Genomic DNA, 13,145 nt, shown 5'->3' on the forward strand with positions numbered 1-13,145 from the left:
GACAAGGGAGAGATAACAGAGTGGTTTTGTTCCTGGAACAGCTTGTGTGACTGGTCCTGTGGTTTTCCATGCCTGCATGTGCATACCCACATTTGTGCTGTGTATGCATGTCCCTGCACCAATGTGACAGGGCTTTGGGCTGCTGTCTGAGTCAGATTCTTCTTTGCAGGAATGGGACCTACATTCCAAAACCCATTGATTTTGATCCACAGAAACAGTCCCACTAGACTATTTGTATGACTAAGTGGTGTCTCTTACATGACAGAGTTTGCCTGAAGCTGCAGGGATAATTTTCAGACATCTGCTCCTTGCAGAAGGGGCTTCTTCTCCCTCACACCACAGATTTCAGTATTTGGGATTTCCTTCATTATGCTTTCAAAGGTGACTTCACGTATTGCAGTCCAGGCAGCATTTGCCAAGCAGATTTCACTGTCTGACAGTAATCCAGAAGAAGAGTAATGTGTGTATAAGAGTTGATTCTTCTTTATATATACATTGTTTGTGCGTTTCTTCCTTTTCTTTTCCTTCCTTCCTTCCTTCCTTCCTTCTTCCTTCCTTCCTTCCTTTCCTTCCTTCCTTCCTTCCTTCCTTCCTTCCTTCCTTCCTTCCTTCCTTCCTTCCTTCCTTCCTTCCTTCCCTCCCTCCTTCCTTCCTTCCTTCCCTCCCTCCTTCCCTCCTTCCCTCCTTTCTTTCTTTCTTTCTTTCTTTCTTTCTTCTTTCTTTCTTTCTTTCTTTCTTTCTTTCTTTCTTTCTTCTTTCTTTCTTTCTTTCTTCTTTCTTTCTTTTTCTTTCTTTCTTTCTTTCTTTCTTTCTTTCTTTCTTTCTTTCTTTCTTTCTTTCTTTCTTTCTTTTCTTTTTTCTTTCTTTTCTTTCTTTCTTTCTTTCTTTCTTTCTTTCTTTCTTTCTTTCTTTCTTTCTTTCTTTCTTTCTTTCTTTCTTTCTTTCTTTCTTTCTTTCTTTCTTTCTTTCTTTCTTTCTTTCTTTTTCTTTCTTTCTTTCTTTCTTTCTTTTTCTCCTTCCCTCCTTCCCTCCCTTCCTCCCGTCCTCCCACCCTCCCACCTTCCCACCCTTCCTTCCTCCCTTCCTTCCTCCCTCCCTTCCTTCCTTCCTTCCTTCCTCCCTCCCTCCCTCCCTCCCTTCCTTCCTTCCTTCTTTTCTTTTTTTTTTTTCTTTCTTTCTTTCTTTCTTTTTTTTCTTTTTCTAAGAGTCCTAAGAGTTGCTTCTTACAGTCATTGACTTGTTTGCAACTCCATCTTGGTATTGCTGCATGCATGTCAGGAATAAAATGTCTTGGAGAAAATGCCTATCAACTTTTTCTTCTAATATTATAGTGATACTTGCTATAAAGGAACAGACGTACGTTTCCAGTAACAATAGTGAGTTGATGCACTGACAGCTGGTTGAATGTTTTATTTCCATTTATTTAATTGATTACTGTTTCTCTGTAAGGAAAATAGAAGTTAAATAATAATAATAATAATAATAATAATAAATAATTAATTAGCATACCCATTCTGTACATTAACGAAAACTTTTGCAGCATTTGTGAACAGTAATGAGAAAAGGGTTAGCCACCAACCAAGCACTAACTCCAAGCTTCAGCTCCAAGTCTTCACTAATGGACAGGTCTCCCACAGTTGCTGCCCAAGTTGAACAGCATCATTCTCGTCACTTTAGTTCTTTTTTCCTCTTAGACCTTCATCAGCTTTACCTCATAGATGAGAAACAGTGTTCCCTTTTGTTGAGAGGTTAGTGTTCAAATGATACTTCCCACGCTCTAGATGAAGGAAATGGATTCAGTTTGCATAATAGCAGCACACCATGAATAAAACCTGTAAACTTTTAGTCTGAAAGTTCACACCTCAAAAGTCTTTGCTGAAGAATTAACACATTTTAGCAATTGGTAACCTTACCAGGAGAGGGAGATATGGCTTCAGGTAGTATGTCACTTTTGTACATAATTTGCCTGTTAGAAAACCTGGTTCTGGGTATCCTATACAATAAAAGGGTAAAATTTGTACTAGGGTAATACATAATTTGTTTGGTCCAGAGTAGGTACATGGACACCAGTACAGGGAGTGGTGTTTGATGTAACGCCCCACTCAATTTATAAGTAGAAATGCATTAATGCAACATAAACAATGGAGAGGTTTAAATAATTAAGTATCATCAAGTACATGTGATTATCTATAACAATTGAATTTAGATGCTTACAGATCAGTAAACAAACCCCTCAGGGCCTACCACATCAGCTAGAGACTGCCCATTCATTGAAGCAAATAAATACAAGACTGTTAAAATCTTCAGACTCCAGTAACCCCTAGGATTATGCTGGTGGGCTACATTCACAACACTCACAGGTCTATGCATAGAAATGAATTCCTTTGTACATAACCAATGTAAAGGCTTATAACCACATGATTGTCCTTTCCACCTCCCATTGCACCTGTTCAGACCATGATGTAGCCCCCTTCCAGGTTTTGGGTACTCTGTTCCAACACAATTCCATTTCCCTGAAATTCAGTTGTCACAGTTCTGCTAGTGGGGCTTAGGATTCATTTCCTTTGGTCCTTCTGGTATTATAATATGCATTTATTGCATCATTGCCCTTTAGACTGTCATGTTTATATTATATTTCTTTATTTATAACAGATTGCCAGCATATGTCCCTGAATACAATTTTATCTGGCTGCACTTAAAATATTTTTGAAATATGTCAGATATTAGGGATAACATTATTGCTGTTTTAGACACTACGAGGAAATCATCACGATTGCTCAGTAAGCAGGCTCTCTCTCTCTCTCTCTCTCAAAAAAGAAAAAAAAAAAAAAAGATTCCTCTCTTTTGAGCTAGTTTTCCAAGAACAATCTTCATGAATATGACTCTTAATTTAAAGGAAACTAAAGTATTGCTCAACCCAGTGACAGGGCAAATGGCTCTTCTTGGCCAAATCATAGAAATGAGCTTCTTTAAGAACATTGCGCCTTTAAAAACTGACATTATTGCAGAAAAGCATATACGGCACCTTGTCAGCATGGAATAACTGGGCTCAACCAAGCTGTCATTTCTGACAGGTCGGTGTAATGAGCAAGAGAGTGCTGAGATGGTTGAAAAATTGGTGGTTGTTGTTGTTGTCGGGTGGTTTTTTTTTGGTTTTTTTTTTTTTTTTAACCCAAATCAACAGGGTAGAGCTGTTTGGCGTGATAAGACCATATATAAGTGTCTCATTATGTGTACATTATCAAATTGCTGTCACTCATGCTATTGCACTTAACCACATTTATGTTTGGGATTAATTTCGTGCAATTTCTTTAAATTCCTAATAGCAGAAAATCTGATTCTCTGGAGCATCAGGCATTACCTAGGCCTGTCCATGTGTATTAAACCTACATACACTTGTAAAACTACTCACAATGAGAAGCACTAGTTGGATCATAATTTTTGTTTTGCATTTGCATTTTGTTCTTTTTCAGAAATTCTTAAAATACACATTTACAATGAAAAGTATGGAAAAGATGAAAAAGGGGGGAAAAGCGGTTGGAGCCAATAGATGGGGAAAAGAAAGGAAGACATTTTTATTATAATAGTAATGATTATGATGCTTTTGTTCAAATCCTCTAAAGAATACAGCAGACTATGTACGGAAAATTGCCGGAAAAAGTAAGAATTTATTTCAACACTTACTTGGCTGCTTGTTGTTGTTGTTTTGTTTGTTTTGTTGTTCTTGTTGTTGTTGTTTTTGCATATGACCCTTCATGGCTCTGTGCATTCACTCACCAGCATGTCAAGAACGGTGTTTCCATTCTCCTTTGTAAAGCGTTTTAAGATATACAGATGAGAAGCACTTTATAAGAACTAGGGATTAGTAAAAGCACAACAATAAAAAGAGATGAAAGGGATCAGAGGTTAGAATTTAAAGTACTAATAATAATCATACTGCCACAGAATTAAGAGCAACAAAAATAAATCCTTTTGAGATGCAGCTTGAATAGCTGAGTGTGGGGGAAGGGGCAAGAACAGAGAAACAATACCTCCTTTTTGTCAGTTGTCAATATCATCTATACAAAAACATGTACACACATTGTGATGCCATTTGAATTATGCAAGAAAATTTGAAGTAGGGCAGGAAATAGAAGCTATTCATGTGCAGAGAAAGATCAGATAAGTAAATTAAACTATATGTTGAATTCTGCTGTAAGCAGATATCCCTTAAGGCTACGAAAATAATAATTTGATTATCAAAGCTGCAGAATGTGTGGCTTCTCTCCCTTTGTGTTACAAGGAGCCTTTCAATTAAATTTGTTGTTAAGTAAAATGTCTATGGGAGACTCATTTTGGATACTGATTATGCACCTCTTTGGAGAGGAACTCATTGTGTCCCCTCCACACACTGGAGTTCTATTCCAGGAAGGAGCTGCAAGGTCAATTCATCAACCCCAGGCCTCCGATATACGTGGAATGATCATATTCTACCAGCACATTCAATAAAGCAATTACAATCAAATTAATGTAAATGGCCAGTGCATCAGATGTAGTATAAAGTTATTGAAAGCATTTTAATGTATTCTCCCCCAAATTTTAGAAGCTGCTTCATTTCATGTCTCCACAGAAATAAAGGGCAACCATATAGGCAACCCATGCCAGAGGATTGTAAGAGTGGCACAGAATGAAAAGGTTGCCACTCAGTGTTGTCTTGATTGTTTTGCCTGAGCACTTGAAGGCAATCTCATCCATTTTCCAGAGCACTGGATCACTAATGGTAAGGTTCTTAACACCTCTGTCCCAGTGTGCAATGGTTAAGTGTGAAGGAGTTGCTCTCCTCTTCTGTCCTAGCGAAGAGGCCACCCCTAATGGGAAAATAATAGTCCACTTTCCTATCCGGGCACTGCAGAACATGCTTGGTGAAGCTGTAACATCTGCTGCATGGATGTATCATAAGGAATAAAGCATGTAAGGGATCTATTATAAGGAATAAAATTCTTAGAATGCAGCTCTTTAGAAACATTTGGCAGCTTCTGTGTTGCAGCCACCCTCTGATGGTGAAATGAAGCCTGCTGGATGTGAGGAGCAGCTGTATGCACAGAGAAAAGAAATATAGAGTCATGACCAGTTAGAAACTTCCTGCCACAGCACATCATATGTTACTATGAGATTTGGCTTAAGTGCCAAGCCCAGCCACATTACTTCGGCAGTGTGGCTGGGCTTGGGACAACTGTTGCTGAAACAAATCATGATAGAAGCTGTGCAGGTGTGCTGCTAATATGGAATGTGGAACATGAAAGCACAAGGGTTCCAAGCTTGAGATATTTTGTGTTCTGTGACCTGTGCCCTCATTTCCTTTCTTTGTCCTAGTCTCCTTCACACCTATTTCCATCACAGAGGGTAAGGTAAAATGAGATCTTAATCATTTCCTTCTTTGCAGCTGATAAATAATGTTTTATTGGGTGAGCACATCAACATTTATATTGAAATATTTTCTATTTCATATCTGAGCTCTGATATCTCTTTTTGTTGTTGTTGTTTGTTTGTTTGTTTCCCAATAAAGAACACATCTGGAACAGAAAAAGCCTTATTCATTCAGAGACAGTCAAAGGAATAACTGTTTAAAAAGACTAAACATACCTTCTCAAGTGTGCTAGACTGGAGGAAGCATTTGGTGGTGGTTTATGGTGACTTGGCAGGACCTTCGAAGACTGTAGAGCATCCCACAGCTGCACTGGTAAGACTTAAAAATGACAAGATTCATGCTACACTAAATTTCAGTAGTAGCTCAGCTTGTTGTCTGTTTAATTTCTGGAAGGAATGAACTACAGAGGTGAAGATAACTAAGGTGTCCTGTATACCTTTATTTGCAGGGTCCTGGAGGAGGAAGGAATTTAGCAGGTTAGGACATGTGGCCAGGCTTGCACTGATGCTCTGCCAGAAACTGGACAAATCTGAACATAAATCTGATCAATAATCTTCCAGTCACAATAGAAATGTTGGTTCAAATACTGCTGTCAGACCCAGGCACTGAATTCATGGGGTTCCATAGACATCTATGGGATTTAACAGACAGAAAGGAGATCAAGGCCAACCTAGGTTTGCTAAACTGTATCTTTTCCCCTTCCTTTCCTCTTCCTTTCCTTCATTCCATTCTTTATCCATTCCATGTCAATTGGTCTTGTTAAAAAATAAAAAATAAAATAAAAAATAAAAAAAAATCAAAACAGTAATTTTTGATCATTAAAACCATAAAAATTGTATCACAAGATATGCACAGGAAGAGAGAATTTGGTCTGGCACAAGTCTGAATAGGCAAAAGATCACAAGAAAATTAAAGTGACATCAGTATGATGCTCTGCAACTTAATATGGGTTCTGACTGTTTCATCTCCACAGCTGCATTGTGATTACCTGCATCCCACCTCCTGCTTGCAAGATGACGTGTCTTACAGGTAACAAAGTGAGGTGAAGAGGCAGCAAAGAACTGTTTCTTCTGACTCTCACTTCTGCAGATAGCTGAGTTCACAACTTATCCTGAAGTGATTAGAGACATAAAAATCCGCCCTCCCTGCTTCTCTCAACTCTGTGCATTACTGCAATTGCTAATTTAAGCAGGACGTGAGGTGAGTTCTTTGAAAGAGTGAACCTGACCCTTCACCTCTCCAGCACTACCCGTGGCTCTTGCAAAGCAATTGTGCCCGTCAATGGAGAACAGAGAGCAGTAAAAGTAATGAGAAAGGTAATAAGAGTTAAAACAAAGGTAGATGGACCTCAAACGAAAACAGGAAGATTTAGGATACCTAGAGAAAGACAAGTCAGCATTATATAGAGACGAATTAATACTTTGGGATTAAACTGTGTGTGAAGGGTAGGGGCATAGTGCACTAAAAATAGGAACAGGGTAATTTAGAAGCTAATCAAGCTCTGTCACAGACAAAATTAATAAGTAAAAAAAAAAAAGTTTTAACAAGACATTAGCCATCTGAAGAACCTAGAAGGTCTGTGGAGGAGGATATTGTATCAGAAGGTGTTATTAACACTGCTATTATTAGATTGGGTATGATTAACAGGACTTGGTCAGAAAGAAGCAAGGTGAAGTTTAGAAGTGCAGTGGTGGATTACCCAGAATGTCATTACAGAGGTGAAAATTACAAAAAGGAGCAGGAAATAGAGGAAATAATTTGGGGAAATGATAGATGAAAAGGCAGTGAAGTGTTTTGACCTCCTCTATACAGTATGAAGATATGCAGAAAGTATAAATACTGAGAAAGACCCAGCAGAGGAGGTAGTTGTTTTCTTTTCTGTCCTTGTTTTTATTGCCATAATGCAGTGGTTAACATTTGCAAAGTTGGGAAGTTGTGACTTCATAGACAGAGGACTGCTACAGGCTCATTACAGGTTACCATGATCACATCTGTCTTCATTTTGTTTGTTTGTTTGCTTATTTTCTGCAATGACTTGTAGTTGGGATTTCATAAGTACTGAGAGTCAGGTGTAAAATTCAGCTGGTGTAAAATACTGATACTTCACTGAAATCAGTGGAAGTGAACTGATTCTCACAGTTCAGAATCAGTCTCCGAGATTCAACATTCATTGGGAAGGCAGACTGAAAAGATACAAGAAATTAAGAGGTACAAGAGATTAAGAGATACAAGAGATTAAAAGAGATAAAGGACTGACATTTTTCTGAAGGACAGGTCTGGTTGTGATCACCAGGTGAAAAAGTGGGTGTGAAAAATACTAGGTGTCAAAGGGGGGCATACTCCCCATCCCAGCGGATGATAGGGAAAAAGATTGCTGTCTCACACTCATATCCCAAAAAAGTGTCCTAAATGAACACCTCTTATTTTCTTTTGCTCTAATTAAAAATAATAATAATAAAAAATTGCTCAGAAATACACCTTTTTATTTTTTTCTTTTTCTTTTTTTTTTTTTTTCCTTAATGTGAGATTTACTGGGATTGCTTCTATTTTGGACTATGAACATTTTGGATCAGAGACTACCTTTTTCAGAGATTTCCTTACTGTTTTTTTCTCAGCAGCACATTTTTTCCAAATGATCCATTCTTCACATCTAGAATCCTCTCTATCTGTTACCAATTTTGCTTGCCATTAGTCTGACCTTTAGGAAGAAAGAAGTTACTTAGTCAGTAGGCACTTTTTTCCTTTGTCTTGGGTTAGGCACAAAAAAAAAAAAAAAAAAAAAAACCCTTAATTAATCAGGAGTGTGGGAATGGAAATGTTGTTTTTGCAGTGTTACATTGTATAGAAGGAAGGAATGTGGTATTGAGATATGCTTACAGTGATAAGAAAGCTCAGCAGGTGACCTCCTAAAATGCAGACAACCAGACTCCTTAGAGCAATCAGGTGAAAATCACTATGTTAAGTCAAGCCAGATAAGGGGAGAAAACATTACCATCTCAAAAACAGGCCGGCAACTGAAGGCCAGGCATTGTCTGTGAAGCATCAGATAGATTGTGAACCTGGATTACCCACTCCAGTGGGGAAACAGGGGAGGGTCCTGTCATCAAAAAGTATATAAACTGTGTTTTGGAACTAGTAGGTGCGCTCTCCTGCTTGTGGGGCGCCCGCCATTGCAATCGCGAATACATTACTACTTCACTGAGATCCTCACCTGAGCCTAAGTTATTGGCTACAGAGTGTTTCTCACAGGAGCATGTAGACTACACTTAATGCAGATGGGTATTATTAATAAAGAACTGCATTTCATCTGGAAAAGAGGTGATGTTTCAGCAATCCAGCACTGCCACATTTAATTTCCACCCTCCGGGCAGATTCTTTAGTCTCTGGTGCAAATCAGGAGTGATATCCCTAAACTAAGTACTAATAGACGGAGGGTAAACCTGGCTGTGAGATCCAAATTTATGTGCCTGCATCCACCAGGTTTTAACCACGCACTGATCACCAGGGCATTCAGCCTCCATTACACCTGCAGAGACGATTTGACAGGTGACACTACAACAGCAACATTGCTGCTGACTGGCAGCCCAGTCCCTGACTCCAGAGCAACATGACCACTAGAAAACTCAGCAGATCACCTCTTCCCTGCCTGCTGGTGCTCTTTGCATTTCAGCTGGGTACAGGCGTCCTCCTCTCCCTGCAAATTGCATTCCTCTGTCTGTTTTTTGATGGAAAGTGGTAGTGAACCTGTAGAGCCCTGAAATACATAATATGCATGGCTGCTGTTTTACACTTGTAACATCTTGTATGCACTGAAACGTACAGCTGTTTACACTTGTAGCTCTGTCAAATAAACAAGTGGTGATTTCTTATGATAGGGGGGAAATTGGCAAGGGGCTACTATTCACTCACCTACAGACTGGCAGCCCCTGGTTGTGGAAATCATTCTTTAGGCACCGAATTGGCTTCATGCACACTGCTGTTGGCTGCAATTGTACTTCTCAGAAAAGGCAGGAGATGAGCATCTGATGGGCTCTACCTCCTGCTGCAGCCACCCATGTAAGCATCTTGCAAGCAGCCTGAGCAGGGGCTGTGCCAGGCTTTTGACGTGCAGGTCCATGTTGGGCATCCTCCAGTGAGCTCTTCTCTGGGAGCTGTAGGGCTTTTTACCCAAGCTGCTTGCCAGTCTCCACAGGAGAGGAGCTTGGAAATGTTTTTGTCTCCTAAAGGCTCCATTGAAACTTTTAACGTTAGTGAAAATGATTGGAAATCCTAAAATAACTGAGCCTAGAGGATCTTTTCAGGGATGAAACAGGGGGAGCATCCCATGAAGCCAGCAAGCAGTAAATTCAGAGGTTATTTTCCAGTGGTGTATGGATGACATTGGGATCACTTTACAACAGAAAGCTAATGCATACCAAAAGTTGGCATGAGTGCTCAGGGAAGCTGGATGTGCTCACGGAGTAGAAATCCTTAAAATATCAAGAAAAACAAGGAATCCGTTTACATCTGAGCAAGTTAATCTGCAAATCTTTAGAAGCGGGGAGAGTATTCAGGGAAATATGTACTTTCTGTGTTCTTAATTGCTTGCCCTTTCTATATGTCTGCGTGCTTTTCCTGTTCCTGTCCTCATACATAGACATCTGCTTCTTATTATGGCTGAAGACAGGAAAAGACTAAGTGATCCTTTCCTTGACAACTGCTTTTAAATTCGCCTCAAATCTTCACTGTACTAAAAATCAAATATCGCTATATAACACAGTCCCTGACCAAGAGAAATTGTAGTTGGGATTAAAAACTGTATTTTTTTTTCTGCCTTTTTTCCTGGCTCAAAGTTGCAATAGCTGGACAAGCAAGCAGAATTTGGTCCTCATGGCAGCTTGTTTCCACTAAAAACAAAACAAAACAAAATAACAACAATGAAAATATTCCTCTATGCACAATTATACATTTCTACCATCATGGTCACTGGCAGCACAACACAACACAACAGACAGATAGAGGTGTACAATATAAGAAAACAGACAAGATAAAAACCCTCAAAGCCTTAAAAGTGAAGGAATGGAGCCTCACAAGCTTATTCTACCCATCTGGAAGATGGACAAGGGAAAAGAAAGACATTTCCAGAAGTGTTAGGGAGAGCTGAGGTGTTCCAGGCCTGGAGACATAGATCTCAGCTTTATCTGTGAGGAATAACGTGGTGTGTAACACCAAACCAGCTCGTGCTCATGATGGGACATCCCACACTGCATCCGATATGAAGACAATAGCAGGACCATGCACAGCACCAGGTGTTTAGAGGAAGATACAAGAGCCTGACACTGGACAGCTGTGGAGTGAAGTTTAAAGTGTCACATTCCCTACCAAGAGCACAGGGTTTTGGTAACGGCTGGAGATTTTTTATGTGAAACTTACTGAAAAGTTCCATTGTTGTTTTGTTACTGTTGTTTGTTTGTTTGTATTTATGAGAAGAAACTGAACAAAACTAAGTAAGGAAGTAATGGGCTATAATGGTTAATATTTCAATTCCATTTTAATGTTGGGATTGGACGGGGGCGAGGGGGGAGGATGGTGTTTTATTCCAGAATTAAGGCTTTTGGCCTACAGTTTTGGAAGACTTTTTTTTTTTTTTTTTTTTTTTTGGAGGCGGGAGGGAGTGCAGAAATAGTTCAGAGCAGCATGCAGGGTGGCTATAACTCCATTTCAAATTCAGAGAAAACTCATCCCTTTTCATCGCCCCTTGTTTCAGAGATGATTTTTCAGCTTTGTTTCAGCGCCTAGAATCCACCTAAGTACTACTGCTCTAACTGTCCTGCCGAGCTGCAGTGCTCCTTTCTCCTGATACTGTGAGACACGGTGATACTAGAGGCATATACCCACAGTATCCCATGCATAACCTCCCCACATACATACACACCAATACGCGTGTCCTTTTTTTATGTTTAAAATATTTCTCTCATTTCTTATGGTTCAGAAGAATGCACTTGAGATTTTCATGTGTGTGACTCAGGTAGGATGGAGTAAATTGGTTTTAAATAAAACCTATCAAGAAAAAAAGTCACCATTTACATTTCACTCAATATGTGTGTTTTTAAAAGTCCTGAAGTATTGATCACAGTAGTTACGCAAAATCAAAAAGCCTACAACAGGGTCATAAGCACTGCTCTGCCTGTATGGGTTTTGTTCTCAGAATTAGGTACATCTCCCTTGAGTTTTTCTGGAGCTGTATTAATTGGATGATTAAAGCAAAAGACAGATCAATCGGAATTTGAAGAGGTGGTGAGTGTTATAATAAAACAAAAAAATAAAATGTTGTATCTACATGGTTAAAAAAAATCAATAAAATTTAGAGGAATAAGGTAAAGAAAGAAATAGGAAAAGGCTAATTGCTTCATCTTTTTGCAGAGTTATTTCCTGAGTCACTTTCCAATCTTTATTCTTTTTTTATGTCTCTGCAGAATGACCCTTGCTCTCCTTTTTCACACATATGCAAAACCACAGCTACATTAAGAACTCTGCTGCTTGCTCCCTTGATTCTTTTTCTTTCCATCTTGAAATTGCCCTTTCTGGCCTTATTACACTCAGCTTCTAATGCACTCAACTGGGATAGAGGAGATCTTAGTTTAACTTAGGTTCTACCCCTAACTAAGTGTATAATCTTGGGTAAAACATTTAATGAGCTTCCCCACTCGTGTAATAGGACCGACAGTACTCACTTGCCTATTCTGACTATTAAAATTGTCAGTGTGTCTGGTGGCATCATTTACTTCTCAGAATTCAGAGTTCAGATCCCATTCTTAGTTTGGGTCAATTGTGGCTACGGTAGTTAAAAAAAAATAATAATAATAATAAAAAAAAAACTAAATTCAGTTCCACAGGGAGAATGACAACATATGCAGTTATTTTAAGGATCTGTTTAAACACTCACTTGTCTCAGCAGTGCCCAAATCTGAGCAAATGCAGGGAGCAGCACAGTGATGCTTCTGCTGCTCAAAATGCACCTTCATTAATTGGCAGGATGAAGGACAGGCTGTTAACTTTCCTGCTGGTGCTCTGTGTACTGAGAAGATGAATCTTCTAAATAAGACATTGTATCCTGCAGTTCAGTATCATTTAAAGGTGCTGGCCTGGCCTCTGTTTCTTCTTAAAACTTAGGCAATGATTTCTTCCACTCTGATGGCATGGAGGTAGTCTTTTCAACAAAGATTTGAATACCTAAATAAATATATTTCCTTGGATAGATCCTGCCTACTTAGCATATCATTGCTGAATATTAGGCTACTTATTTAGAGTCTTAAACAGAGACTTCAGCCTCAAACATGTAAGTATCTGAGTTGGAAAATTTGGCGCACACTTCCCCAGTCTCTGGTTATAGTGTTTGTTGGACATGCTCCCAGAAGTCCAGGGCTAACAGAAGGTAAACACTGTTCCCCCACTGAGAATAATAATTGTGATCAGCCCTGACCAGGGACCTCTCTGCATTAGGCTTTCTGAGTATCATGCGAGGAAGGCAAGTGATGTCAAAAGAGAACAAAGTAGCTTAGCTGACCCTGTCTCTGCCAGGGAGAGGACTTAAAAATCACTTGTAAACTTGGAGGGTATCTGATGAGTTGGACACAAAATACATTATAGATTATGCTGTGCTATACATTGTCTCCTATGCTGAAAAATGTCTGTCCTGGACCTCTTCGGTACAACATGAAGAAAAGGTATTCCCAGCAATTTCCTGTTCTTACTTCTT

Source organism: Anser anser (assembly GCF_964211835.1).
Source record: "Anser anser genome assembly, chromosome: Z".
Classification (NCBI taxonomy): domain Eukaryota; kingdom Metazoa; phylum Chordata; class Aves; order Anseriformes; family Anatidae; genus Anser; species Anser anser.